We start from the raw sequence: 26,610 nt of genomic DNA, 5'->3' as shown, positions 1-26,610 counted from the left end.
AGGGAAAGGTTCACAGTCCTCTCTGGGTCATATCCCCCAGTGTCCTAAAACATCAACATCAGCACCTTCGGCTTAGGCTGCAAAGATGCCTGCTGAATATAAGCTATCAAGCCTAACCACTGGGAATTTTTTTATGTATTTATTTTTTGAAACTGTACGTTACTGTACCTTTCAGCAACTGCATAATAGGTGTCGCTTAATTACCTCAAAACATTCCCTTCACAAAAACAGGGAAACAAAGTCTTCCTCTTTATTGCTGCTCCACAGGAGAGCACTGAAAGCTTCTGGTGAGACAAAGGCAGTAGCAGACAACCAGTGTGATAAACTATCATTCACCTTTTATTCAAATGAGTAATCATTAAGTAGATTAAAAATACACAAAATCCATGCAAATGTTAAACATGAAAGAAACTGTCCTCAAGAGCAAGATGCTCTGAGATCACATTTCAAAGCAATGCGGTATCATTCTCTTAATCTTTTGGGAAAACCAGCATGGATACTCTGCTTCAGAGTGATTAACGCAGGAATTCAAGCCTCTCCATGGTGACCTTCCACAGAAACCTCAGGGGTCAAGAGTAGCAGCTTGTATGTGTCATGCTACAATGCTAATATATCTGTTCTATCAACAAAAGCCTTCTGTAACAATAGGACCAACAAGTTTCAGGGGGAGAGGGGTAAAAGGGGGGAGTGTATATACACTCTAAGACTGCCACAATACATCCTCTACAGAAGCATAAGTGAAAAGTTCTGCTTCCAAAGGTAGTTGCAGAAATTTCTTTTTTTGCTATGCAGCTGGGAAAAAAAGTTCACATATTTACTTCCATGTTTTATTCTCAACAAATACTCATAGCCTGTCAGAACAGTAACAAATAAAAGACTGCTTTCTTAGATTAATGGTTAATGAACAAAATGAAGATGAGAGAAAGGCTACTTCTTGCTCTGACAGTGAAGTGCTAAGCAGGGAGGGAGAGCCTGGGGGGAAAAGTGTTGGGTTTTTTTTAAACTTTGCAGTCACATTGCCACAAATCCTTGGTGAAGCCTGAGGAGCACAAGCAAACCCGCAGCCACAGCGGTGGTTCTTGCCCTTCGTACCACGGTGGCCGTGCTCTCCCACTGTAGCACCTCTCATCAGAGTGACGGACAGGGACTGCTCCGGGGGAAGGGAGCAAGGGGACAGGTGAGGAGGCAACTGCCCGGCTCTGCGAAGGCCCTGGGATCCATCAGAACAGCCGGTGAAAACTAGCACCTAATCCTACTCAGCATGCTTGGTATAAATAGCCTCAGGGTGGCTAGCATCAAGCCGAGAAAAGAGATCATCAGATGTGCTTTTTCTCCTCATTCTTACCCTTTGCAATCTGAGAAGAGTGAAAGAGGACACCAGCTCGAAAGAAGGCGGCTAATTAATTCCCCCATCACCCAGGCACTGCAAAGCTTCTAGCTGCAAAGTACCTGCTTATCTAGGAAAAGGGACTTGATAGCACTTGAAAAAAAGAGGCTTGATTTGTTCTGAAAATGCCATTAAGAGACACAATCATCTCACGAGATCAGTTTGTAGCATCTTCCCTATAAGCAACAAGAAAACACGAAAGAAAAGCAGCATCACTCTTGGCTATGTTACTTTAAGCCTGGTTAAACTTTCAGAGGACCAACTTACACTGCACAGTGATTTTTATGAGAGGTCAGCATGCCACAGGCAAACATGCTTTCAAAGGGATGACTTTACATGGGGAAGAGTCCTTGCATCAACTCTTAGGTGAACAAGTTTCTCTGAAATAAATGATCTCTGAATAAACTGCCACAGGGTAGAAATGTCTTCCTGTAAAGGCAGGACTAGAGTGCAGATTGCAGGTGACATGCCATTTTAAGACAGGGGCAGGTAAACACTTTAAAGCTAAAGAGGCAGGACTCTGTTGTCTTAGATTCTCAGTTACCCTGGATAAAAGGCTATAAAAAGCTCTTTGGAAATGTGACTAAGACAAGAGATGAGTTAGACAGAAGGAATAATGGAAAAACACTAATGGATCCCACAAAGAGAGATTTTAGCACAATTTAACACTGAGCATCTCAACTTTCTGTGATCAGCAACAGTCTGCCTAGCAAGGCTGCTCTGTTAATACTACCACAATACAAACAAGAGAAAACCTGACAGCAAGAGTTAAAAGTCCTGGCTGTCAGTAGACAGATACAGCCATAATCAAGTATCATCTGAAACAGCTGCAGCTCATCTGTAGCCTTTTAGAGTGCCAGAGGGACATCACAATCATTAAAACTTCGAAGAACAAACCCACCTGCAAGCACAGACTCAACAATCCAAGCAACTTTCATCCTTCTCACTCCATGACTTTGATATCCCTCATTTTAGCTAGGACACAAAGCATGGAGGTTTTGGTTTGTCTTCTCTGTTTGGTTGGTTGGTTTTGTTTTAGGTTTTGGGGTTTTGTTTGTTTGGTTTTTTTATGATGAGGCAGGACAACCTATAAACTTGTGCAACACCCAAAGTAGCTCTAATATCATCATCCTTTTCCAGTTATGTTTAAATGTTCCCAACACTATTTCTCTTCACTACCTGCTTTTAGCCAGAGCAAAGCGGGAGCACCAAGACCACTTCTTCACACTGCCTGGGCCCAAGTGGGCAACAGGCCAACTGGGCAAGCACAGGCAATGAAAAAGACTTCTTTGCTGTTATCAGCTCCTGGACACCTAGAGTGCACGTTGAATGCACAGCAGATGTGCAGCCTAGCCAGCTGTGTATTCTCACTTCAATTTTTTTGTCCCTTTGTCCCCACCCTGAAACTGCTTTTCTTTCTACTCAACCAGCAACCTCAGCTGCATTTTTTCCCCTGAAAAAAAGGGATTATAGTTTCTGGCCTTGCCACAGCACACAAACTTAATTGAAATCTGAGAAGCAAGAATGTTTTACTTCGTTTGAAACTGAAGACACCTGCAGTTCAAGCTCAGGTGTGCAATTCAGAGCCAACAGCAAAAGAACTGAAATGTCAAGGACCAGACACTTTCTTAAACATACCAGATTTTGCTCTGGGGAAACAAGGGGAGCACTGTTGTTTTTTTTTTTTTTTAATTTTAAAGCATAAATCCTCCATTATAGGACACACCATTGTAGGATAATCAATTCCTTTGTACACTTCCCTCTCTGATGAACTGACTGGCTTTGAGCCCTTCTTTGGACATGTAACCTGAAAGAGGCTGGCCAGAGAACCATGAAGATACAGACAGGCTTGATCAGGAATGCCAGTGGCCAGAACCCAGCCTGGGTAACCAGGAATTATACAGCTATCCTCTGGCAATTACTAAGCATTTCACACCAACACTATCAGATCCGAAGAACTGGAGAGAGAACAAAATGTGTAGGGACACATTTGCTACTACACATTGTTGCTCCTTCTCAAAAGCAATAAGAAGTCATTTTTCTGAGTGTAAAAATGAGGGTGAGTCCTTCCCTATTTAGAATAAACACACTTGAGCACATTCCTTCCTTTTATATTGAGTACATCTCTACTTGGCACCACAAGTTACTGATTAACAGCTCAGGTCAAGTCTTTTCTGTGTGCCTCAACTCAACTTTGTTCAGATCAGTCAGGCATCCTTACAACTTTCTGTCAGACAAATACTAACCCCATAGCTCAAGAGCTCCCCGTGTACCAGCAAGCTTCCTCCCCACTCTCCAGAGCACAAACCCCTTCTGCCTGGGACTGCACAAACCTCACCTGCTCGGGACTAAGCAGTCCTGCAGCACATGCCTTTCACAGCCCTGCTGCAGGCACCAGAGCTGGGCTGTGGTCTTGCTGCTGTCCCAAATCTCCGTGTGTGAAGAGACTAAGCTGTGCGTCAAATAGAGGCGTCCTGTCAAAGACAGACTCTGTCCACTCAAGAACCAGCAGCTGCATAGTAGATGGCTGGACCACCATGCAGTATGTCCCCCAGCAGCTCCTGCAGGGTAGGGCCTGGCCCTCGGGCCCAAAAAGGGGTAAGTGTGTGTACAGGGAGGGGAGTTACTTTAGGGTGACTGGCAAACATGGTGCTTCAAATCAGAGACCAGGGAATAAAAAAGGTACCTGAGGTTTGGGGGTGTTCCACTTTAAGAGTGATTAAGAGAAAACATAACACTTTTCCTACATATTGAAGACCAGGTGTCAGGCCTTCATTAAGACGGGGACTGCTGTCTTGAATAGTCATGCAACGTCATGTCCTCTATCAGACTACAGGCAGCAGCCCCAGCAAGCTTTGCTGTAACAGCAGTTGAAAGGTGATGTTATCCAGCTGGCACCTCACTGCCTTCCAACCCTGACCCCCTCACATCTTCCCCCCAGGCACCAACCAGAGCCTCAAAGGCAGCTGAACCCCAGACCTCAGCCAGCCTTGTTTGTCCCCAACACACGGTCTGTAACAGAGGAGCATCTCCATCTGTGCCTCCAGCTCACACTTCTCCCACGGCCCTGCTGCCCGCACAGGCACGCACACGCCTGCCCCCACAGCAATGCCCTGCCTGAGCTGCAGAAAGAGGGAATCCCAAACACAGGATAGCACTCTTCTCACTCCTCTTCCACAGTGTGGTATTTCCAATAAAACAGTCACACACACAGAGGCTGTGCACACTGCAAAGCCCTGTCCCGTGGTCTGACCCTGCTGCATGTTTGCATTGCGCAGTGAGCGCTCTCAGGCCCTGCCGCTGGCACAAGCCCCAAGGGCAGTGCAGGGGTGAAGTCACATCTTCTCTGTAGCCTCGAAAGGCTGAGGCAGTGCCAAGTGACATGGAACAGAGGCAGAAGAGGAGGCAAAGAGACAAGTGCCACTGCCAACACTGGAAGATTCTTTGCTAGTTTAAGAGTTACATCAGGAGACAAGCTGAAACACCTCCTCCTGTCCATCTGCATGCAACTGCTGGCACATCTGGCCATATTTCTAAACATGAGCTTTAACAGTCCATGCAGGCTGCTCTGTGAAGTTAGTCATGCCAGCCCCACTACGATCCGAGTGAAAGACACAAATCACTCCAGTGTCAGGAGCACTAGTGGTCCGTACAAGTATCAGACAATATATACGTCTGCATGGTTTGGCAAAAAAGAAGTTAATTCACCCAAGAGTGCTTTGATCCTCTGACAAATCATTTCCTGATTCAAGTTGAAACAACACAAAGGACTTTGGACACCAACCAGCTGTCGCCCTTGTGAGCTGGCTCTAAATCCCACACAGTCAGAGAGGAAAGATTTAGGTGGTGGGAGTGGAGCAAATGGTCCATTCACATTCACAGTGTGTGAAAAGTTTCTTCTGGAGAAGCAATTCCTTCTCTTGCTACCTATCTGGTGCAAGCTGACAGAACAGGGATCCACCAAAACTCACCAACAGGAAAGGAGCTGTGGGAGACACCGACAGCACTGTATACCTCAGCAAAACCTGTCAAATGCACTACAGCTTGTGGCGGTGGGAGAGAGGGATGTTTTTGCTTTGCTTGGCTCTCCACAGATGCCCACATGCAATGATGACCCCTTTGCGACCTTTGGGCCTGAGCTGAGTGAGAGAAGAAGCGAGCTTAAAGATCTGACACAGCAGCTGGGAAAAGTGAAGGCAGAGCTGAGGTTTAATAGCCATCTCCTTTTGTCCCATTCAAAATTAAACATTAACACATACTCACAACCTTAAAACAAAACAAAAATGGAACAAAAACCCCAAACCAACCAACCAACAAACGACAACACCAAAACGACACTAGCAGACTGCTTTCAACATCCTCCCTCAGATATACTCTCAGTACTGATCTATTCATATTTTCCTGTGTTTCTTTTAGCAAATAGAGCACTTGGCAGTTAAAAAGAATTGCAGCTTGAGGGGAAGTAGCTTAGAAGCATAGCTTGCGACATAGTTCTGGTATGACAAACTCTTAATTAAAAAAAAGTTTTTAATTCAAGGTGTTGAAAGAAACAGTCCATAGAACTAACTAGTTTCTTCCAGTCTCCATCCTCATTTTAACTGATATATTTTATCACCAGACTTTGAGAAATTGATTCTACAATCTTTTTGAATGGAACTGGCCATAATACACAAGGCTAAAAAAAAAGTGACTCGCTAACCCTAGAGATACTCTTGATGTTTATTAATTTATTTTTACTGCAGGTTGCATCAAACTAAACTGCCGAAACTCCTCCTGGTGACACAATTGTTACTCTTCTCTTTTTTCTCCTTAAAACAAGTTTTGGTAGCTAGGCAACTCTCAGATGTGCCGCTTGCCCTGCCACCTGCCTAGGTCCAACTGGATCAGCATCTTCAAACTTAGCAGCACAAAGGGATAAACTCGATAAAATTCCTGCCTGGTGCTTTGAACTGCCTAATGCCAGATCCAGAGCTGTCATTACTCCAAGTCTCTCACGGGGCTCTGTTGTGATGCAAATAACGTACAATCCCCACATACAAAAAGGTCGTTAAACTGGAATTAGGAATTATAAATACACAGGCAACTTTGAGGGGAAAATCAGGGTTAAAAGGAACACCTAAAAAGATGTACACAGAAGAAAATAGGAAAAATCTGCTTACGCTTCAGCAAACATATGGCAACACCGGTACAAGGACAGCAGGCTCTGTGGCTCACCCTGCTTTGCTTCACGGGTGCCAGGCGTGCACCCACATCACCCTGCTCCCCCATAAGCCTGACGGACTTTGCCATCCAGCCCTGTCCGTAGGCTGCAAGCACCGACAGCATTTTAACTCTGCAGCCTCCCGCTCAGCCTGCCAGCGACATCAGCAGCCAGACAAGGCTAATAAACCATCAACCAGCCAGCTCTACGTGCAACTGGGAGCCAAGGCCAGCCCATCTCCAGCCAGGCTCCCAGCAGCTGACCAAACAGGGAACTGAGCAAACCAGGCAAGAGCAGAGGAAATGTTCACATGGTATTAGGTCAGGAGTTAAAATATCTCAATGACCTGCAACTTCCATCGTGAACGGGACTGATGAATGCCAGAGTCACACAGAAGAGAAACTCACCTGCAAAAAAAGCATTCAGCCTCCGACACAGTCTCTCTCTGTCACTCCAGCAAGGCAAAAATAAGAAGCATCTCCTCCCCTCAGGCAGAAATTAAGCTGTGACTTAAACTGAAGTTTTCAAGAAACAGTCAATGAAATGGATGGAGCTAGTGGAGATTTCCTAGATCAGAGAGAAGCTCAGCATCTCCGTCTAGCAAGATAAAGACCTTTTTTTCATGAAAAGAAAAATAACTAGGAGCCTTCTTTGCCTGTAACTCCACTTTCAGCTTCAACATCGGTGCTGACAGTACCATGGCCATCATTCCTCTCACCTGACTTCAGTCTCAGTCAGGCCATCCAAGATAATTATAAGCCAGTCATAGAGCACAACTTCCTTTTTTCCACAGGAACAAAACATGATTCAGCCAGGAATGTACAACACAAATTATGGCTATTCCTCACCCAGAATGTAAGCAGCCTTGTAACAACCAGCTCTCAATTAACAGGTTAACAGTGAAAGGAAATCAGAAGGTCACTTGAAAAAAACATTCATAAATCAGGCTAGAAGAGCATTCACAGCTAAGAAAACACCAGATTCCTGCAGAAAGCAGGAAGAGCTTAATAGAGCAGCTGGCAGAGCAAGTACATGCTTTGTGCTGCACGCTCAGCTGGTCAGAGCCCGTGTCGAGAGGAAAGGACAGCGATGGGACCAGTCTGCAGACCACACTACCCAGCCACAAACACCCAGGACCAGACAGCACTCACAAAAGCACCTGTGGCACCTCAAAACATTTCCATGTTGTGACCCCTGGCCACCATGTGGTTTATCACAGGTTGGATTCTGCTCTATTTCTGAGAAGATGGGAAAAATGCAAGTTCTCCGACACACACAAACAAGACAAAATTTGGGTCAATGCTCCTTGCTAGGAAGTTTCCTCTCTGCAAACTGCCATGAAGTAGCATGTGCATCTTTTATTAGATACACAAACATTTTCTTTGCAATGCTGAGGCTTGAACCTTGTACCAAGAATAGCCCAGTATGTCTTCTTTTTCCATTTCCAGAACAGAACATCTTTTAAGACCGCAGCAGCCTGAAAAGTCATGGTAGTTTCCCACTGCTGCTGTGTTACAGAGAGGCAGTGATGTTTTGGGGTCCCTCCCACTTGCAAAGAAGAGAAAAGGAATTGCACAGCTGGCTCATCACTTCTCCTCCTGCAATAGCCCCTTGAGACAAAGTTCAAAATTAGCAGAGAACTTATGACAGGCTGAAAACATGGGCAGTTTCCCAAGACAAAAAGTTTTACTTCTTGGATTAGAGGAGCCTGAATTCTGTCAGGGATTCTCCCATTTTCTTGTTACCTCCCTTTTCTGACTTGTCTTAGACTTTGAATAAACAGAGTGAGCATTCAGAAGCAGGGCAAAAGAGGAGGAGAAGGCACAACTTGAAAGGCAGCAAACAGTGTGCTAGAAAGAAAAGTTACAGGAAATAAAAGAAGCCCAGAGAACCGAGACCGAGGAATAGCAAAAGCATGAGAACGGCCAAGATGTGAGATGCTTCACAGACACATCTGGGAAAATGTTCAAGGCCACAAGGTAAAACTACCAGAAGCCAGAAATTACATCGTGCTTCTTCAGACAGCAATAGAAACTATCCTGAACCTCTCCCATGAGGGACCCACAGGCAAGGCCACAACTTCCATTCCAGGGACTTGTTCAGAGCTGGGAGAAACCAGCTGTGTTAGACATCCAGGCTACCCCTAATCCCTCTTAATCAATAGGCAGCTGATAATCAACCTGGCTTAAGTGGTCAAGACGAGGCGATGGGCACAGATGGGATGATGAACTCACAAGCTTAGGCAGGAGGGTGGTCGGGACAGCATGCACCAGTTAGAGCTGAACCTTCAGCATGTTTAACCTCCAGCATCAAAATCAATATTTCCAGCAGGGATATTTTAAAGAAGCCTCAGATCTGCAGAGTACAGTCAGAAGCTTCCTGATAATTCTCCAGAATTATTCTCCTAATTCTCAGAACCAGCAGGAAGTTGATTTCAATTTTTCTCAGGACACTATGCTAACCCACAACTCCATGGGCTGTTCAGCCATTCTGCTGTGGGCAGATGCCTCTCCCTGCATGGCCGGCTAAGCAGCTGGGGGAACCAGCATTTCAGCTATCTTACTTTAATTTACCTCTGCATGTAAGTCAAAACCATCTCAGCTAAGGCCAATCTTGCTAGAAAAGCAAAAGCTAGGATAATATACTGCAGTTAAATCCTCACCTGCAAGCGACCATTGCTTTAATTAGATTCAGGCAAATCCAGGTCTTTGCAGTCTAGACATGGTTTAGCAAGTGCTTTTATGTAACTCATGGTGAGAGAACACAATTCTTAAACGAATCAGAAAGATAACTCATCATGTGTGAAGTTTTATCTGCAGCTTACCTCCGATTTGGCAAAGAAAACCTCACTGGATTTTGACGGGGCAAAGACAACCTAACCTAAGTATTCAAGCAACAGACCAAGTGAATATTTTACTTGAGGAAGCAAGGAAAATAAAACGTTCCTCTTTGAGCCTAACACTCTTTCCAAAGTTTAACAAGTCACAAATGGCTTTTGATCAGAGCAACAGCATTAACATTACAATTTTGCAACACAGCACAGACATATAAATCTTGAGGTGATACTGAATACAGACTTCCATCCTTTACTCTGCCCCTTCTGTAGCCTTGCTACTACTCTGGGTTTTAGGCAAACATACAAAGATTTATACAAATAAGAGAGAAAAGGCACATAAAGGATACTTACTGCTTCTAACTTACAGCACTGATACACCGGTCACATTTTCAAGGACCTATAGGTGTTCACACACCTATTTATATACAAAAACTTCAGCAATACCAGGGCAGCTTCGTAGCTTTACAATTTCTGTGTTGAAATCAAGGTGATGAGATGCTCCAGCTCTGTGAAAGTCATTTTGACTAAACTTTAATATATATACAAAGTAGCTACTGGATGACAGAAAATGCAAAGTGCCAGTACTATCGTGCTCCCAGCTGTGCATAAATACATTATTTTATTGCTATTTTTGATTTGCTCAAAGAATGTCGGACAGAGCGTTAGTAGCACATGCGGAACATCAGCCCTGTGTCTCTGAAGACTGGATGTGCTGGTGAAAAGGCTTTACATGCCCAGCTAGTTCTTCTACAGGGCAACACCAGTATCGCAGGCCAGTCCACCTCCTTGTAATGGGACTCTCAGCACTGGTACAGGAATGGCTGTAACTGGATGTTGCAGTAATACAGAATTAACCGGTTCAATTAACAGCTGTACCTGAATGCACCAGTAAGCATAAAACAACTCATAAATCATCTCATTTTTACTCAAACAGTTGAAGATATCTTATTTTCTGCAACTTACTAAGTAGAGACCACCTTGGCTCACTTCTGTGATGGAAATCAGCAAGTTGCTTGGAGGAGGAGGGGAAAAAAGCTCTTCTAACCAAAATTAAAATGAAACTTCCACCCCACACAATAGTCACAGAGACACCAGCACCCACTGAGCCTCCTCCAGGACTCCGCGGCTCTCCTTCAGATCCTGCACAGCCAAACCTCTGGCCCCCTGCTTGCACAATCTCCAAAAAGAGCTGGAACCACCCGGAAATAGCACCAACAGTGTTAAACTGTGCTTAAATCTGGGGGATACAAATCACTGCCCCTCCATCAAGATATAGCTACGAGGAAACTCCTTCACCAAGCAGTAACAGGCTCCAAAGCAAAACATCCTCCCAAATGAAATGTGGCTGAGGAATGTGAGCTATGCCAGAAGGGGGGCTCTGATGGATATTGAGGGAGGACAGGAGCAGGCAGGCTGCTCGCAGAGCCGACGGTGGTTTCAGAGCAGGGGCAGAGGACCAGCCAGGCAGAGGCACGCCAGCACACGCAGCGCCCAGGAACGTCAGCAATGCCGACCTGGGGCTGGGGGGTTCGCTGCCCCATAGGGAGGGATGGGAGAGGTTGCAAGGGTAACAACACAAGACCAAGAGGCAGCTGGAGTTGCTGCAGAGCTGCAGGATTCTCCTTAAAGGGGGGGTCTATGGCAGGGTGGAAGGGCTCCACTGCAGGCTGCAAACCAGCAAAGGGTCCTGTCTTGTCCCACTCAGCCCATGCTTGTAGAAACAAAACTTTACATGCAACTTCGCCGTCAACTTGTCTGTCATTAATTTCTACCAGCTGAAACAAACTGCAGGTCCCCTTTTGGCTAGTTGCTGACATGAAAAATATACCAACATTAAGAGTAATAAACACATGCACTTAACACTTCCTGAGCTAGAGATCTGATTTTAAGCTGTACAACAACAAGCCTTTTCTCCCCCAGGCTAACAAAAGATGGAATTGCTACAGATAAAACAGACCTGAAACCCTCCCAACTCTACTTCAGCCAAAACCAACAATTCCTTACAGTGTGAAGAACATATTCAGTCACCTGCTATTTTTAAGGTTCTTGAACAACTCCATTTTATTTCTACCATATTTTCTTAGTCCACACGTCTCGGTCCAACCAGCGGGTCAGTGAAGCAGCACTGTCTGTCTGGTGCTGCAGAGGGGGTCACGCTGGTGGCCAACGGGCACCTCCCAGCGCTGGGTGTCGCCGGAGTAAGCACCGACAGCATCTCCTTAGCACGCCTACCGCACAACTCGTGACAATCATGATGTGTGCACAGACACAAAGAAGGGCTTGTTTTTCTTAAATTTCTCCAGCTGAGAAGGCTCCCGGCAGCCACTAGTATTTTTGTTGATGTGACCGATCTCGCACATTGCTTAAAAAGATGATGTCACAAGCAGCGGCAGGGATGGGGTGAGAAACTACAAGAAAAACACAAAAGGTAGATAAAGACCGAGTGATAAACCACAGAAGGGATCAGGATTGAGGCTAAGGAGCCTCCCACTCCAGACACAGCCCTTATCTACTTGATAGAGTAAAACTGCCCGCAACATTGCAAGGGCGAAGTAAAACACAGGCACGAAGTTTGTCAACCCGGTTAAATGACGCTGACAAGATACATCAACTGCAGCTAATCATGCCTACATCATTCTCAGCACCTTCTGGGTTCAGGCAGATTCAATCCAGGGTCTTCTTGCAGGTGACTTTGTCTCATCTGTCTAAGTTACCAACTTGCCATTCACAGAACAGAGTCCAAGCAGACTGCTAGCAAAGAACATGTGGAGAAAACAGTCAGCAATTGCAAGAATTAGACTAAGATTCATCTGAGGAAAGAAAACTCCTTAAGAGCTTAACATTAAGGAAAAAAAAAAAAAGAAAAAAAATAAAAAGCAGTTTAAAAAGAAAGGCAATTTAAAAGTTTAAGAACAAGTTCAACACCACATGTCAGGAAGGAATGGAACTTAAACAAAAAATATTTCCTTGTATTGCTTTTCGTAAATCTTAAGATTAGCCTTGGGATAAAGACAGTTGTTTTAAAAGCAAAGCTCTTTACTGAAAAATGTGAAGTGTGGTTTTAAAAAAATTCCACGAAGCAGCTTAATTTTAATCCCACTCATGTAAATCCAAAATGAGCACCTGAAAAGAGCCAGATGACCTTTATTGCCTTTAAAAAGGAAACCAAAAAACTAATTCCCCTGCTCAAGAACCATCACATTTTACAGTTAGTTTGTCAGTGTTTTGTTTTAATGCTGAAACTGGCTTTTCTGCAAAACCGTCCATGGGCTAAAACTGTGAGATTATAGTAAAAATGGAAATTTCATGCTTTTCGGTTTGTTTGTGGAAAACTGGAGTTTAGATCAACTTTACAACTTACATTTCTATTAACAACTTAATTGAGAAGTGGTTTCAGAACTGACTGACAACTGCTCTTCACTCAGCAAGCCCATTTTTGGTTGCCAGTCCCTACAAGACAAGGTGCTACTGCCAGATGGGCAGAAAGGTGGAGAACACAGAGCATGTTTAAGAGAGCAAGAGACGGGCTCTGAAAAGCACAGGACCTATAGAAATTCTACTCCGATATAGCTGTAAAGTCCCACCTTGGTATAGCTGCATGATATTCCACAATGTCCATATGCAGTTTTGACAACTGTCCTCCACTTTGTTAGGATTTCTTCAGCCATTCTGCACTCATCTTTTACTTCTGCTCTCCTGTGCGCTGCCACCACACCAAACAAAAAAGCTAAGCCTAGCGTGCCCAATTACTTCTGCTTCCTGTCCCCATCTGCCCCAGAAACCCAATTACAAAGTTAACTCATGCTAAAGGAGCCTGAAGGGATGTGCACTCACACTTAGCTACATGACAGGTTGCAATGAATGGACAGCCTGATTTTCACCCTGGTTTGGTATCTGAAATGCACACTGAAGTTGGTAAACAATGCACATTGGTAAACAATGAACACTGAAGTTACTTATTGCAGAATTGCAGGTACATTTTGGTCTATCAGTAGGTAATCGGAGTGAAAAGTCAAATTCCAAACCAAAACCAAACCACAGCAGGATTGACCTCCGCATCAGTTCCTACTCTGAGGAAAGATTAAGCTAAACTCAACATCTTCTCTCAGCAGATATTTTGCTCTGTCTGTTGAGGTACATCCAGCCAGGAAAAAAAGCAAAGCTCAGCTCTAGTGCAGCCTTCCAAAAGCTGGATTGCAGTGGGAAGTGGATTGTATCTTAATATATCTGTCTACTGACATTGCAATGATACTAAAGAGAAGTTCCAACAGTACAACCTGCCTACTGGCAGCTGGGTTAGTAACAAAACATTGGGGAGAAAAAACCCAAAGGCTTAAATTGCCTTTGCCAAGCTGCAAAACACACAAGACCTTGATTATCAACCCTTTTGTTCTAATTTCTCTTATGTCAGAAGTCTGGAAATCAGAGACAAACTCTGCAATATTGTTTCATTTTAAAATTATGCATGGGTCATGTCCCCATTCTTTTGTCTCATACTCAACATCCTGACTGCCCTTTGTTACACTCAAATTTTAAAACACTAAAAAGCCACTTCTTGGCAAATTCTCTTTGGAGAAATACTGAAGGGCCACATAAAACACTCATGCATCTTTCTCTGTCGAAACCAGATTAGTCCGGAGCAACTTTTAAGATCCTCTGCATCACCATATGCTGAGACAGGGATGAAAAGAGCAACATTTGCAGAGCGTTCACTATTGTGTGAGGTCCTTGGGGGTTTTTTGACACAGCTGTTCCAAAATAGCTCAGGAATGAGGCCCATCCTTTTCTCATTTAACAGCTCGTGAAGTGAATGAAAACACTGTGACAGAAGCCCCACCATGCACAGCCATGTTTATGCACCTAAACAAACACATTCAACCTCTGACACTGTCTCACTCCAGGGGAGACTCCCAGCCGCTAAACTGGGAAAACACTCGCAGTTCAAAAAAAAGGGGGGGGAAGTCAGAATAACTCAGGGGAAATCATTGTTTTAAACTATGCTCTTCCACCTTTGAGACGCACAAGCTGCAGGCTGGTGGTATGCATGAATATGAAGTGCCCGGCAAGGAGCTTTCCCAATCCCACCCACAGACCAGGATGCCTCTGATCACCATCTGCCAAGAAGGTCATTAATGGACCAAAATTTAGAACAAGTCACTTTGGTTTCCAGCACTTCACAGGCTCAAGACGGAATCATGGTACCATGATTTCATGACTATTTATTTCTGACACAAGCCTATGTTGCCGCTGAGAGGTCTCCCACCCTCTCCAGCTACGCTGGCACAGTGCGTGGGATGCTGTGCACACAAAGAATAGCCCGAGGGGTGTATTTTAGCAGGTTCATTTCCAGCCAGATCAGTGCTCCAATCTGTTTCATCCCACAGCCACATAAATATTAGCACCATCACAAAGGAGCTGGCAGCAAAAGTACAAGAGGAGAGCTGGCTGCTTTCAGCTAGGCACTGATTTACTGCCTACCTGCAGCCCCTGTACCACAGGCAGATTAATCAACGGAAAAGAGCCAGGGGGTGCAGGGGTTCATATGGATGCCAAATAAAAGGGAAACAATTCTGATGCTGCTTTAGGAATTTACACTGCAAAATCATCTGGGTCAATCTGGGCAACATTCCCCCCTGCCCCCCAATGAACAACGCTGCAGAACTGGGAAGGGATCAGAAATACATAGAAATTATGAAAAAGGCTTTGAAAAAGCACTTTCATTTTTAACAAACCATGCAAACGTTATCTGAAAGGAACTGGAGAATTATGTAAAATAGGAAAAGGCACATGAAATAAGAAACACCGATTCAGCTTTTAAGAATGAGGAATGGTCAAGCTATGTAGTTGGGAGACTGAAAAGTGCACACACTCGCACACTACAGACTTCATTATCACTGCACAGCAGCCATGAATCCTACCAGCTCAATGGGACCAAGAGAAGGATTGAACACGTGTATGGGTAGGAGCCCTATCTGGTGCTACACTTAGGAATACTAATTAAAGGCTTCAGGAAGGAAAAAAAAATTAAGTCCAGGGACTTAGGGCTTAAAAGTCAGTGTCTGCTAATTACCAACCCATACAAGACATAAGGTAAAGGACAGATTAGGCCTCATCAGTCTTAGGTGTATGGATACTGCACATTGCTCCAAGTCCCTAGTACAAAGCCCCTCAGTACAAAGCTGCCTTACCAGGGCTTGCGTTTCATCCAATAACCAACATTTTGACTGTCTTCGCCTCCTCAGAAAACACAGCAGCAGCACAATCCATCCCTGCCAGAGCGCTACTGCTTCATGTAACTGCACTGATCATCACCCTTCAGGCAGAGAAGATAGCAGATTCCCCCAGGTCCTTGGGACGAGGCATGGGCATGTTTGTGCAGTGAAGGACTCGCCAATAACGCCTGCACTTGAGCTCTGCAAAAGCTGCTGCAGTGAAACCGTTTTGTATTTCCCCAGCATCCCTGACCAGCAGCTCAGGGCACACACGGCCATGAAGGGGATCCTTTACTTCAGAGCACTGGCACACAAGAAGCTGATTTGAAAGATCACCAAACCAGAGCAGACCAGTGACCCATCCTGGAAAGCATGGTGCTAGGAATATTTGCCCAAGAGACCCAAGGAGGTGTCCCCACTGCCCTCCTGGACATCAACCACCACCAACCACCAAGAAGTCAGAGACGCCTATAGCTCACGGAATGAACAGCTGCAGAGAAGATGGAGAAACAGCCCATATGTTGCATGGAAGAGACTCTTCTGTCACTTCTTCCTCCTGGGGTCTGCGTGCCATGCAGCAACACCCCAGCGCTTCAGGATGGCACAGACACTTCCCTCTGTGTGAGGAACAGGTGGGAGGCACCATCCCTGTGCCCAGAAACAGGCTGGGACAGCCCCACCACCATCACCTTCACAAGACAGTCTTCTGGAGACACCTCGTTTCAGGGAAATGCAGTTACAACCTCCAACCCAGAGCAGATATCTGGTCTAGTTCTGGCTCCTGTTGCAATAGGGAGCCTGTACATCCTACAACTGTATGAATAGCAGTTTGGTTTTTAAAAAAGTCAGACTCAATTTGACAGATTTGCTTACCCACAATTAAGCTCCAACCATTCTTGTCCAACTCCTCTGTCTCCAGTCTACTCACATCTCCAAAGAATTAAAGGGACATTCAAAACACGCATTCATGACTCATGTTTAATTGTCAGCTGTCCTTCCCCAGTACAGCTCTAATTAGAAATCAGAAACATTTTTGAGCACAGAAAGAGACAAAAAATTGGTATGAACTGCAAGGGAAGCCTGTGGGAACATTTTAAGTCTAACAGGATGCCTTTTTCTAAGTTGTGCTTTAGCCAAACTGGTCATTGGGCTTAATACAGGGGTAAGAACCCAAGGCCTGCGACAGCCTGGAAGTGAGATCAAATGCTCTTGCCATTCATTCTATATGACAGAAACATTTTCATTACTAGCAAAGCTCAGAAAGCTTCTTCAGCATTCACAACAGCGCTGTTTTCCTCATCACAGACAAGTAAATCTTTAATGCTGAAGAAGTGACTACCATCATACACACCTTTCTGCTATTTTGCAGAGTTTGCCAGGGAACCTTTGGCAGAGTAAAAATATAAATATGCCCTAAACTAGTATTCAGATTTAACTACAAGTCTCAACACTGCTGCTACAACTGCAGACACAGTTTCCCAAAGTAAAATACGCAGGCAGCATTCATAGTTAGAGAATGAGCTAGATGTTGGAGTATGATTCACAGTACAACACTGCTAGGAGTAATCTGCATAAAATGTATAAACTGCTAAAAAATAATCGATTATGCTGTTTTTTCCCTCTTGATGTGTATTATTACTTCCCTTCGGGTCCCAGTCTTTTGACAGCTGGTAACAGCCATATAATTTGCATGCTATTTCCCCTCGATATGCAGTACCTATAATGGCAGCGAGAGCTAACTGTGGAGTGTCGGAGTTGACAAGCCTAAGTGGTTTCCCAGATTTCTCCATGAGATGCCTAAATGCCTTTTTACAGCACCACCAATTATTCAACCACACAAACAGGTGCTATTAAGATACTTTCAAATGAATCATTTCCCACTAGAACGAAAGACTTTATAAGTTTGACCATAAAACTGAATCTCCAGTCAAGACAAACTCATTTTAGAGCTTACATAAGATTTATAAAAAGATATTGTGACTTTTTATGTTTTTATATAGCTCAAACAAAAAAAACTTTTCAAGTAAATCCTGTAAAAAAATACAGCCGGCATGTCAAGCCATCTGTAAACCACATTTACTGCATCTTTAAGAACTTAAGTGGAATCAAAACTTTTTGCAAGTTGTTCATCGCTACTTCATGTTGTGATTCCATATGAATTTCTCCTCATCATTATGACACAATAACCTACTTATCAGCTTAACATTTGTCATCTTGCTGCAACCGACAAAAAGTTAGGTAAAATTCATACCCGTGCATGCGTAAAGACACAAGCTTTTAAGCCACTTTGCAAGTCCTGTTTCTTACCTTTCTAAAGCACATAGCCAAATGGAGATGGATCAGACAGTCCAAGCAGTGATGCCTGAAACTTTCACTTTGGTCCATTAGTCAATTCCATTAGCTAAATGACTAGGAAAAAACCCTCCTTCTCTGTGACCTGCCACTACAATAGGTGCTGACACCACAAGAAAATTTGCAACTGTCCTCAATTAACAACTAATGCTGTAGTAAGTAAAAGCAGGATCAGCTGCCTGTTTCTGACAGCTCTTCATGGTGGCTCTGCATCATTTGCAAAAGAGACTCTTCATTTAGACATTTCCATTTCACTTACAGCATCTATTATTTAGACATACAGGGCACTGCAGAAACAGACAGCAAGCTGTACCAGAGGCTTACAAGCCAAGAGAACTGCCAGTGTGGGAAAAGACAAACAGATACTGAGGGAGAGCAACTAAACAGACTCAACTCATACAAAAGTAATTTGTGGTATGAGAAATGCATGTATTGCCAGTTCTCCCAAGGAGGCAGGATTTGTTTAGATATCCACTACACCACCACATAAACCAAATCCACACTAGTTTTCAACCTAAGGACCCACTTTTATTCTCATTTTCTCCAGTGCAATTTTAAAGTAAAGCCCAAAGCTCAAAAGAAAGCAGGTATGTACAAATTTAAAAACTAATACATATAGTTTGGAAAAGTGCAAAAGGTGTCACCAAATTACCCAGAGTGGTCATCAGTAATTTATTTAATGGCAGGATCATGTTTGTCACTAGAGAACCATCCAGCCCAGTTCATGAATTTCCACCTAGTTAGTGTTCTGGCAATAAAAATGGAAAAATCTCACTGTGATGTCAGCCAAAGGGAACAAAGAGAGTTTAGCATAACATTAAATCCCACCAAATACGTGGTCGGCAAAGCCAAAGATTCTGGGGCGTACAAGAGCCTGTATCCACCTATGCTTCTGCCCAAGCCACTCTGTGGCAGCTGGAGTTGTATTTGTGCTGCTGGGGGGTGCTGCGCCCAGCACTGGTGTGACCACACTTCTCCACACCCAGCACTGCACGGGATCTCCCACCCAAGCCCTCCTGTGCCTCATATACCAGAGCTGCAACCTCTTTTGCTCAATATAGAAGGACGACCTGGGTCTCCCTGCCACAGGACACCTCCTCTTCTCTCCAACAGGCAGTTTTGAGGGAAGATCCCACTTTACATAGTCACTAATACAAGGCAGGTGTTTTTAGCCAGAAGAGAGACAGGATTTCAGAAGATTGCAACATAGATGGGGGGCAGCCCCACTGTGCCCCACTGGCACTTGCTCCCTTTGGAAATCTAACTCCAGACCTGAAGACACAAGCAGCATTCCCTAGGGTTTCAAACCCCACCTAAACAAAAATTGCACACTTTGGGCACTTATTAAATTAACTCAGCCTTTTCAAAACTCGCACTAACCTGATTAGCCTCCTCCCACTTATCTTTTCCTTCAAAACGTGCACCCACACAACCTTTAATCAGATTCAGTTGCCCTGCCAGAAGGAGTGAAATAAAAGATTAAGATATATCCAATATTTTTAATCAGCAAATTGTCATGGTCACCTCTCTTGGCTAGCAGAGATGCAAGGTTGACAACTGAACTAGGGAACTAACAGATGGGCTCTGCTGTTAATGAAATGTTTGAGAGCTTTGATTTAACAGGAAGCCCACTACACCTGAACTTAACATTAGTACAAGAAAGTTAAAACTAAGACTGGTCTTATGTGAAACCCAGGGCCAAAGAAGTCACAAAAAAAGTTGCTGTCATTACTGAGGCATGTAATTATACTTGAAACAGTTCTTACACAAAACTGTGTATCAAGCCACAGGACCTCACAATGTTGTTTCAGAAAGAATAAGACAGTTTTCAACCACTTCAGGATGTCTCTAAGAGATTTTTGAGATCCATTAAGAGCAGCCAAAGTTAAAGCATATTCATAAACTGATCAAAGCCAGAGACCTCCCCCCTATTCCCACACCCCCCCCAATAAAACTCTCTACTATTTATAAGTGCCGGCTCCCAAGTTAGACTATATCCAAGATAGCCCATTTAAAGGAATCACCGATGCACAGAGCTCCTGCTGTGGGTGTGACCCGTTCCCCACACGCTGGTACCCGGTCCCGCTCCTCTCGCCTGAACCGGCGCTCCCCGCCCGCACTTCCATCCCCGGGCGCGCAGGAAGGCGGCAGCCGGCGCTCAGGGCCGGGGCAGCCGCCGATGCCCGCGCTGGGCGCTCCGCGGCTGCTCCGAGGAGCTCACCGGTCAGACGAGCACCCTGAGAAGGGCTGGGATGCACCTCGGCTGCTCCGAAGTAGGGACGAGATGCAGCGATGCAGAAAAGGCGCCCGTCCGTGCTTTCCTAGGCAAAACCACGCATTTTCACTCAAACCGGGCAGCGCCTACCGGTACCAACAACTCTCCGCGGCACGCTCGCACACCGGTGCACCGGGACTGCCGCCCCCCTGCCAGCGGGACACGGCCGCGCCAAGCTGCCCGCTCCCCTCGCCGGAGGGACCCGTGGCTGCCCCGGGACGGGCTGCTCCGCTCAGGCAGAGGGGCAGCAGCAGTACCGCCCCCCCGAACGCCCCCCGCCCACCCCATCCCCCGCCGCTCACCTCCGGGCTCCGCCGCGGCCGCCGGCGGGGGGGTGGGAGGGGATGGTGATGGGGTGCTCGGAAGCCCCGCAAAACTCCAGCCCCCCCGCCAGCCCGCACCGCCGGGAGCCCGCAAACTCCTCTCGCAGCCGCTTTGTACCCGCCGGCGGTCCGCACTGCGGCTGCGCGCTGCCCAAAATCAACAAGGCGCGCTTCCAGCCCCCCGCCGGCACCCCCGGCCCTCCAGTCCTCTCACCTCTAGCAGGGCCGTCCCTCTGCCCAGGGCCATCCCTCCACACCCCCAGCAGCGCAAATCCTCATTTCCCGCCCCCCCCCCGCAAATCTTCCACCCCCCCGACAGCGAGAACTCCGCAGACCGCCGACCACAGCCCCTCCGACAGCGCAAACCCTCCCGCGCCCCAAGCAGTGCAACCCCCAACAATACAGCCCCTCCCCACCTCAAGGCGTCCCCTGGTGCAACCCCTCTGCCGCGCCACGGAGGGGTGATGGTTTGGGGCTGGGTTGGGGGCGCGGCGCGTCTTCCCCACGCCGCTCCCGGGTGCACAAGGGAGTTTTTTTGCCTTTAACAGCCCGGGTTAGCGAGTCACTGGGATGCGGGAGTTCCCTGCCACGGAGAGCAAGGCCGCCATTGGGGCTCCGACTGAAATACAGCATCCTTGTGAAAACCTGGCTGGGTTAACCTAGTTAAAGTAGTTGAAGTCTCTTCCCCGTGTTTGGTCCGGAGAGGCCGTTTTGAAATCCAGGAAAGGAACATTGGCCTGGGGAGGGTTTGGGTCAGATCCGGTAGTTGGCCAGGGCTGATGCTGCTGGGTGCTGAGGGACTGGGGATGTCATGTGAAATGCTTTTTTGGGTTTCAGAGCCTCAGCAGAATGTGCTCATCCACTGCCAGCTACTCTGTCGCGTGGGGCTGGACAGGGTCCTCGGCCAAGGCTTTCAAAAGAAAGCAAAACGTGCATCAGCTCCCACGGCATTGCTTTGTGAATCTCAGCTTAGCAGCAGTGTTTATAAACTTATGCCTTGATCTTTACTGGCTAGAACAGGCTGTCTCTAAAGCCTTCGCAGCTGCGAAAGTATACAGCAGTCCCTGTTCTGTGAGCCTTGAGCTTTCTGCTTAACAGTTTGAATATTCACTATGTATCCAGGCATGGTTTCTTTCACTCTTCTCATTCTTATCTCAGGTGTTATCTTCACTGCCTCAGGGCTCCCAGATCTCCAGGAGCAAATGCTTAGAGGCTTTGTGGTGATACCATGAAGGGTTTCGCAGCTTGGAGTTCAACAGTCCCTACCAAACAAACCGAGCCCAGCAGGTGAATCCACAGGCCAGGAGCAAGTAACATCAGGAGTGTGACAGTGCTTGGTCTTTGCCAGATCTGGATGTGGGACCCTGCAAGGTGACTACTGTGAGTTACTTGACAGCATAAAAGGATACATCTGTGGGCATCTCTTCTTGCTTTTTTTTCTGTTTTCTATGTAGTGTGCTGTCAAATGCTGGCACCTGCTGACCCTCCCTCCTCATTTCCTACTTTCTGCATCATTCCTCTGATTTTCTTCTGCCTTCGTCTAGGTAATACTCCTGAAACTCTGCTTATTTCCAGATTTTCTTTTTGCAGACACAATACCTGAAGCTTGCAAATGGAGAACAGCAGATATTGTCTCAATTAATATTGATCCCAGAATAGACCAAGGAGAATATTAAGGAAATGTGAAAATCTCTGTTTTTCCCAGTGGACCACACTCAAGTAATGGTAGAGAACAAATGGCAGGGTTTTCTTGTTCTATAAAAAGCTAAAAGGCTCCGTGATATTTCCATCTAAATAATTACCGGTGCTTCTTCTGAAATCTTGCTAGCCATTAAAACATTTTAGAGATTAAATCACATCAAGTACTTTTGTAAATAAAGCTGCTATGAGATTGGTATAAAACATCTCTCAAATCATGAAGATTTTTTTAAAGATGCTTTTATACATTTTAATTTAAAGCATGGGTTTTTTTTAGAAATATTTGCAGTCCAAATCTGTGACCAGACCCTGCAGCTCTTTAAGATGCTAATTATCATTAATCCTGACTGTGCTAACTGCCCCTTCAGAGGCTATTTTTAAATTTTTTTTGGTAGTTACCAACCCTAGCAAAACTGGAGGACTGATGAAAGAAATAGTTGAGACAACAGCGAGCACCACTTACCGTTGTTTATATTAACAACCAAAAAGAAAGTATACTCAGGCCAGCAAACAACTCCTTAGCATCAGATTATTCATCTGAATAGTTGGGTCAGGACCATGTTGTACCAGAAACTGTACAAACACAGAAAGAAAGCACTCCAGACTACGGCAATGAACAGAGCAAGCAGATAGGGCTCCTTCCACTTCTCTCACTTAATCCTTTCTTTCAGGGGTTGCCAGCTCTTGGCAGTTTAAACAAGTGAAATTAAATAAAGGAGTCAATTGTTGCGTTACCTGCGTAAGAGTGACAGGAAAGAACCTCCAGCACAGTCAAACAGTAGATGTTTCTTTTCCTTTGATGGTGCAATTAAAGCCACCAGGTCCTGGTTCACCCTTCAGCTCCTTGGGGCTTGCCTGTTACTGCAAAGAGCTTGGAAATAACATTAACTGGAAGCCTGAGCGTCTGCCAAATAGGGCAGAGGGAGGATATAAGGGAGCAGAAAGTGAGGAGGGCCAGTAAAGCATCTGCCACACTGCTCTGTCTGCCCTGGCCTCCCCGGCACACGCACACAACGGGAGGTCGGGAGAAGGGACATAGACCCTCCATAGACTCCCTGTAAAGCACCAAAGGGAGAATCTGGCTTCAGTCTAAACTAACCTGGGCAAAGCTTGGAGGAGAGACTGGGATGAGGCTGTCAGTGTGTTCCTACCCCTCCGCAGGTGGGTGCAGCCATGAACAGGGTGCTGCCCGCCACCTGGGCATGGCCACTGTCTGTGTGCCCCTCAGAGAAAGCTGTGCAGCCCCCACTGTCCACACAGGGCTGTGGTTAGACCAAGCACCAGCGAGAGGCGCAGAGCAGGGAATAGGTGCTTTTGCAGGGCTTTTCCAGCTCCCTGGGGTGTTTTTCATTTGGGACTTCCTCTTGCAGGTAGGAAGGCTGAATACACCCTTAACCTAGCAAAAAAATACCCCACCTCCCCCCAAAAATACAAACCCACCTATTTCCTTCAAAAAGCCAGGTGCCCCATGTCTGTGAGTACAAGAGTAGGTAATTGTAAGTGGCATGTCCAGAAGTGAAGATAATACTTGAAGAGAGAGAACATGTTGTATTTTTGCATGCTTTGGTTGATAAATATTGTGTATGGTTTGGCAGATTTTGGGTTGCATACAACATAGATAAAGCCTATGTGTATACAGAGAATGAGAAGGACTTAGGAGAAATCATCCTGCCCGATGTAATTCTCCATGCATTGAGCAGGGGCTTAGGCAGAATGAGTTCCTGTGGACTCTCATGCTCAATCCCTCTGGGTTTTAACTTTCACCATGCCTGAAACCTGGTTTGTGTTGAACATCCTGCACAACTTACAGCACGAGGGTCATGTCAGCAGTCTCAGGGGCTGGAAGTGCACCTGAGTGCAGGTGGTCTGGTGGCTACACATAGAGGCAGATTGCACCAACCCTACTCTCAGCTGTGGCCCATACCCTGTTTGGAAGTGAGGAAAGAAAGGGGATCAGACATTCACTCTGCTGCTGTATTTGGCAGCAATTCTTCACTTAGCTGCAGCCATAAAGGAGCAGAAGAGGCCATGGAATGCTTAGACAGGTTACCTTAGGTCTTCCTCTTACTGGGATGGGCATCTATGGCTCCACAGTAAGCAGCCCCTCCGCAGGACAGTGGATGGAAAAGGCTGAGGCTAACTCCCTTTTTGCACAATGCCCCCACTCTCCTGCCTTTCCCCAGCACCCCCAAAATCTGAAATGCTTTCAGTCCCACAAAGCTCACAGCACCAGGGAAGCCCCTGAGGCCAAAGCAAACTTCACCTGATTTGTTGGGTTAGTGCAAACAGCCCTGCCTTGTAAACAAAACAATCCTCTTAAAATTTCATAAACAGAATAATTCTGGTTTTACCAAAATGAAAAATTCAAAATGTTCTGTCCGTAGGAAATTTCAATGCTTTCCTGTGCCTTATTTCATCAACTCTAGAAATATCACTTACCTGAAAAATAGCCCATCCTTTTTACCAAAAAAGAACCTTTTGCTTGTAGGAAATGGTGATCACAGCACCTGCCTCAGCCTGACCAAAGCACCGTGACGCTCCAGATGCCCCAACTCCTCCCAACTCCCTGCCTTTGTGGTGTCCCACACAGGGGGGCTGGCAGGGTCTGGGCTGTGCTGCTGGGACCATTGCCCAGCAGGGGCCTGGGCTGAGCTTCAGTGTGTGAAGGACGCTTGAAGTGCAGATCCCTGCAGAGCAGCTGCTGTTGCCAAAGCTGAGTGGAATTAGGTGAGACCCACTTTTAAAAGCACTGGACCCTTGCTGCCCTGAATATTCTGCAGTACATTGTGAAAAGTAGGGGTAACACATTGTGCTGCTGTGAATGACCCCACACAGTGGGCATGGCAGCTGAGAGCCAGATTAATCCTCTCTGCTAGCAAGCCATTGAAAGCCAAGCTTGTTCCTTCTGTGCTTCTCGTGCTCTGAGTTGCTTTTTGGGAAGCAATGGTTTCAGTGGGTGTACGGACTGTCACTCTTTCCTCAGCAAAGCACACGGCTGGCAAATCACACCGCATGGCAAATCACACCGCGTGGCGTGTTTCTGAGCACCGTCTGCAAAGGAGGGATGCCACACAAACACAAAAGAAGGCAAGAGCTTTTTTTTCTGCCCTGATTCAGGACTCACATCAGTGGCAGCCTGGAAATAGTGCCCTGTGCCTGCCTGTCAGGCCAAAGTAAAATGAAATGGTGCAGCATGCGACTGAGTTTCCATCATCTGAGTTTTCAGTGCCGGAGGGCACGTGTTGCTCTTTGCCACACATCATCTTGGGTCTCACCGTTAGGCCTGTGGATATTTGAGGCACAACAGTGTTCTTGATTTGTGCATGAATGCACAGGAATGCAACTCCAGAAATCATTTACTAGATGAAACATAGCACTTGCCTTTCCCCTTATCTTTAAAGAAGCAGTGTCAAAATACTATACTCCCTAAGGTCTGACCAAGAAACACTTGCCATAACTTTTTCTTCTAGATTTTATTTACCTTTTGTCACTGAAATATTTCAAAGAATGCTTGATTGTCCAGAGCTCCCATGCCTTTCTTTCATCTCTGGGCTAGGTGAAGAGTCCACTGCAGTTTAAGTTGAATCAACAGCATCATGCGGTTGTATTATCAAACTTCGTCTCCACAGAAAGCTTTACTTGGGCTTGATGTCTCTGTCGAGTTGTCTGAGAGATTAATATAATAATTTTCTTAATAGGTATGTGCACATAGCAACTGGGATCTGGAACTACATGGTGGAAACATGCTAAATCCTAAAATTATCAGCAGAGGTCTGTTCAGACACCTGTGGTGGAGGAGATGAGCAAGTCCACAGGCCAGCTCACAAGCAGGAGAGTTGGCTTGGATGAGTTCACAGGATACCTGCCTCACATGTTGAGGCAGGCAGAAGACATTTTACAGCACCCCAACAGCAATCTTGAGAGTCATAGTGAAAGACAAAAGTAAAAATTATTTGAAGAATGCAAGAGAGAAAAAGCTTCAGCAATTACTGCTGGACCAAGGAATTTGTTAAACGAACTCCTGAAGTTAGACCCAGTACAATGCTGAATTTGTGCATGTTCACCCCAGGAAACGGCAGAATCTGGAAATCAATGACCCCGGTACTGGTTTTCCTAATGGCACCTTTCTGGAGGAGTTCCTCCCTTCCTTGGAGTGAAGGCTGATGCCCAGTGTGGACTTTGACTCCACAGCAGGAGGTAGATAGGACCTGAGGGACACTTTGAAGGTCCCCTGCATTTTACATATGACACATATGGCATTTTCTTTCTTTGTACACTGCAAATTCTCGCATTAAAACATACTCTGTGCCAGGTTTGGTCTAGCATG

At 45.8% G+C, this 26,610-nt stretch overlaps 1 protein-coding gene across 3 annotated transcripts in view; it reads right to left on the bottom strand.

Annotated features, from left to right (window-relative positions):
* Nucleotides 1–20,730, bottom strand: part of KANK1 (KN motif and ankyrin repeat domains 1) — a 128,285-nt gene extending 107,555 nt beyond the window's left edge. Inside the window, exon 1 of one of the 3 annotated variants that reach the window (XM_065860680.2) lies at nt 20,565–20,730. The gene's annotated coding sequence lies outside the window, so the exon portion shown is untranslated. Of the gene's footprint in view, nt 1–20,011; nt 20,157–20,208; nt 20,474–20,564 lie in introns of those variants that run through there. The other 2 variants (XM_065860682.2, XM_071802883.1) reach the window with 2 other exon arrangements.
* Nucleotides 20,731–26,610: the final 5,880 nt, after the last annotated feature.

Source organism: Patagioenas fasciata, chromosome Z, assembly GCF_037038585.1.
Source record: "Patagioenas fasciata isolate bPatFas1 chromosome Z, bPatFas1.hap1, whole genome shotgun sequence".
Taxonomy (NCBI): Eukaryota; Metazoa; Chordata; class Aves; order Columbiformes; family Columbidae; genus Patagioenas; species Patagioenas fasciata.
This window is presented reverse-complemented; position numbering and strand designations above follow the sequence as displayed.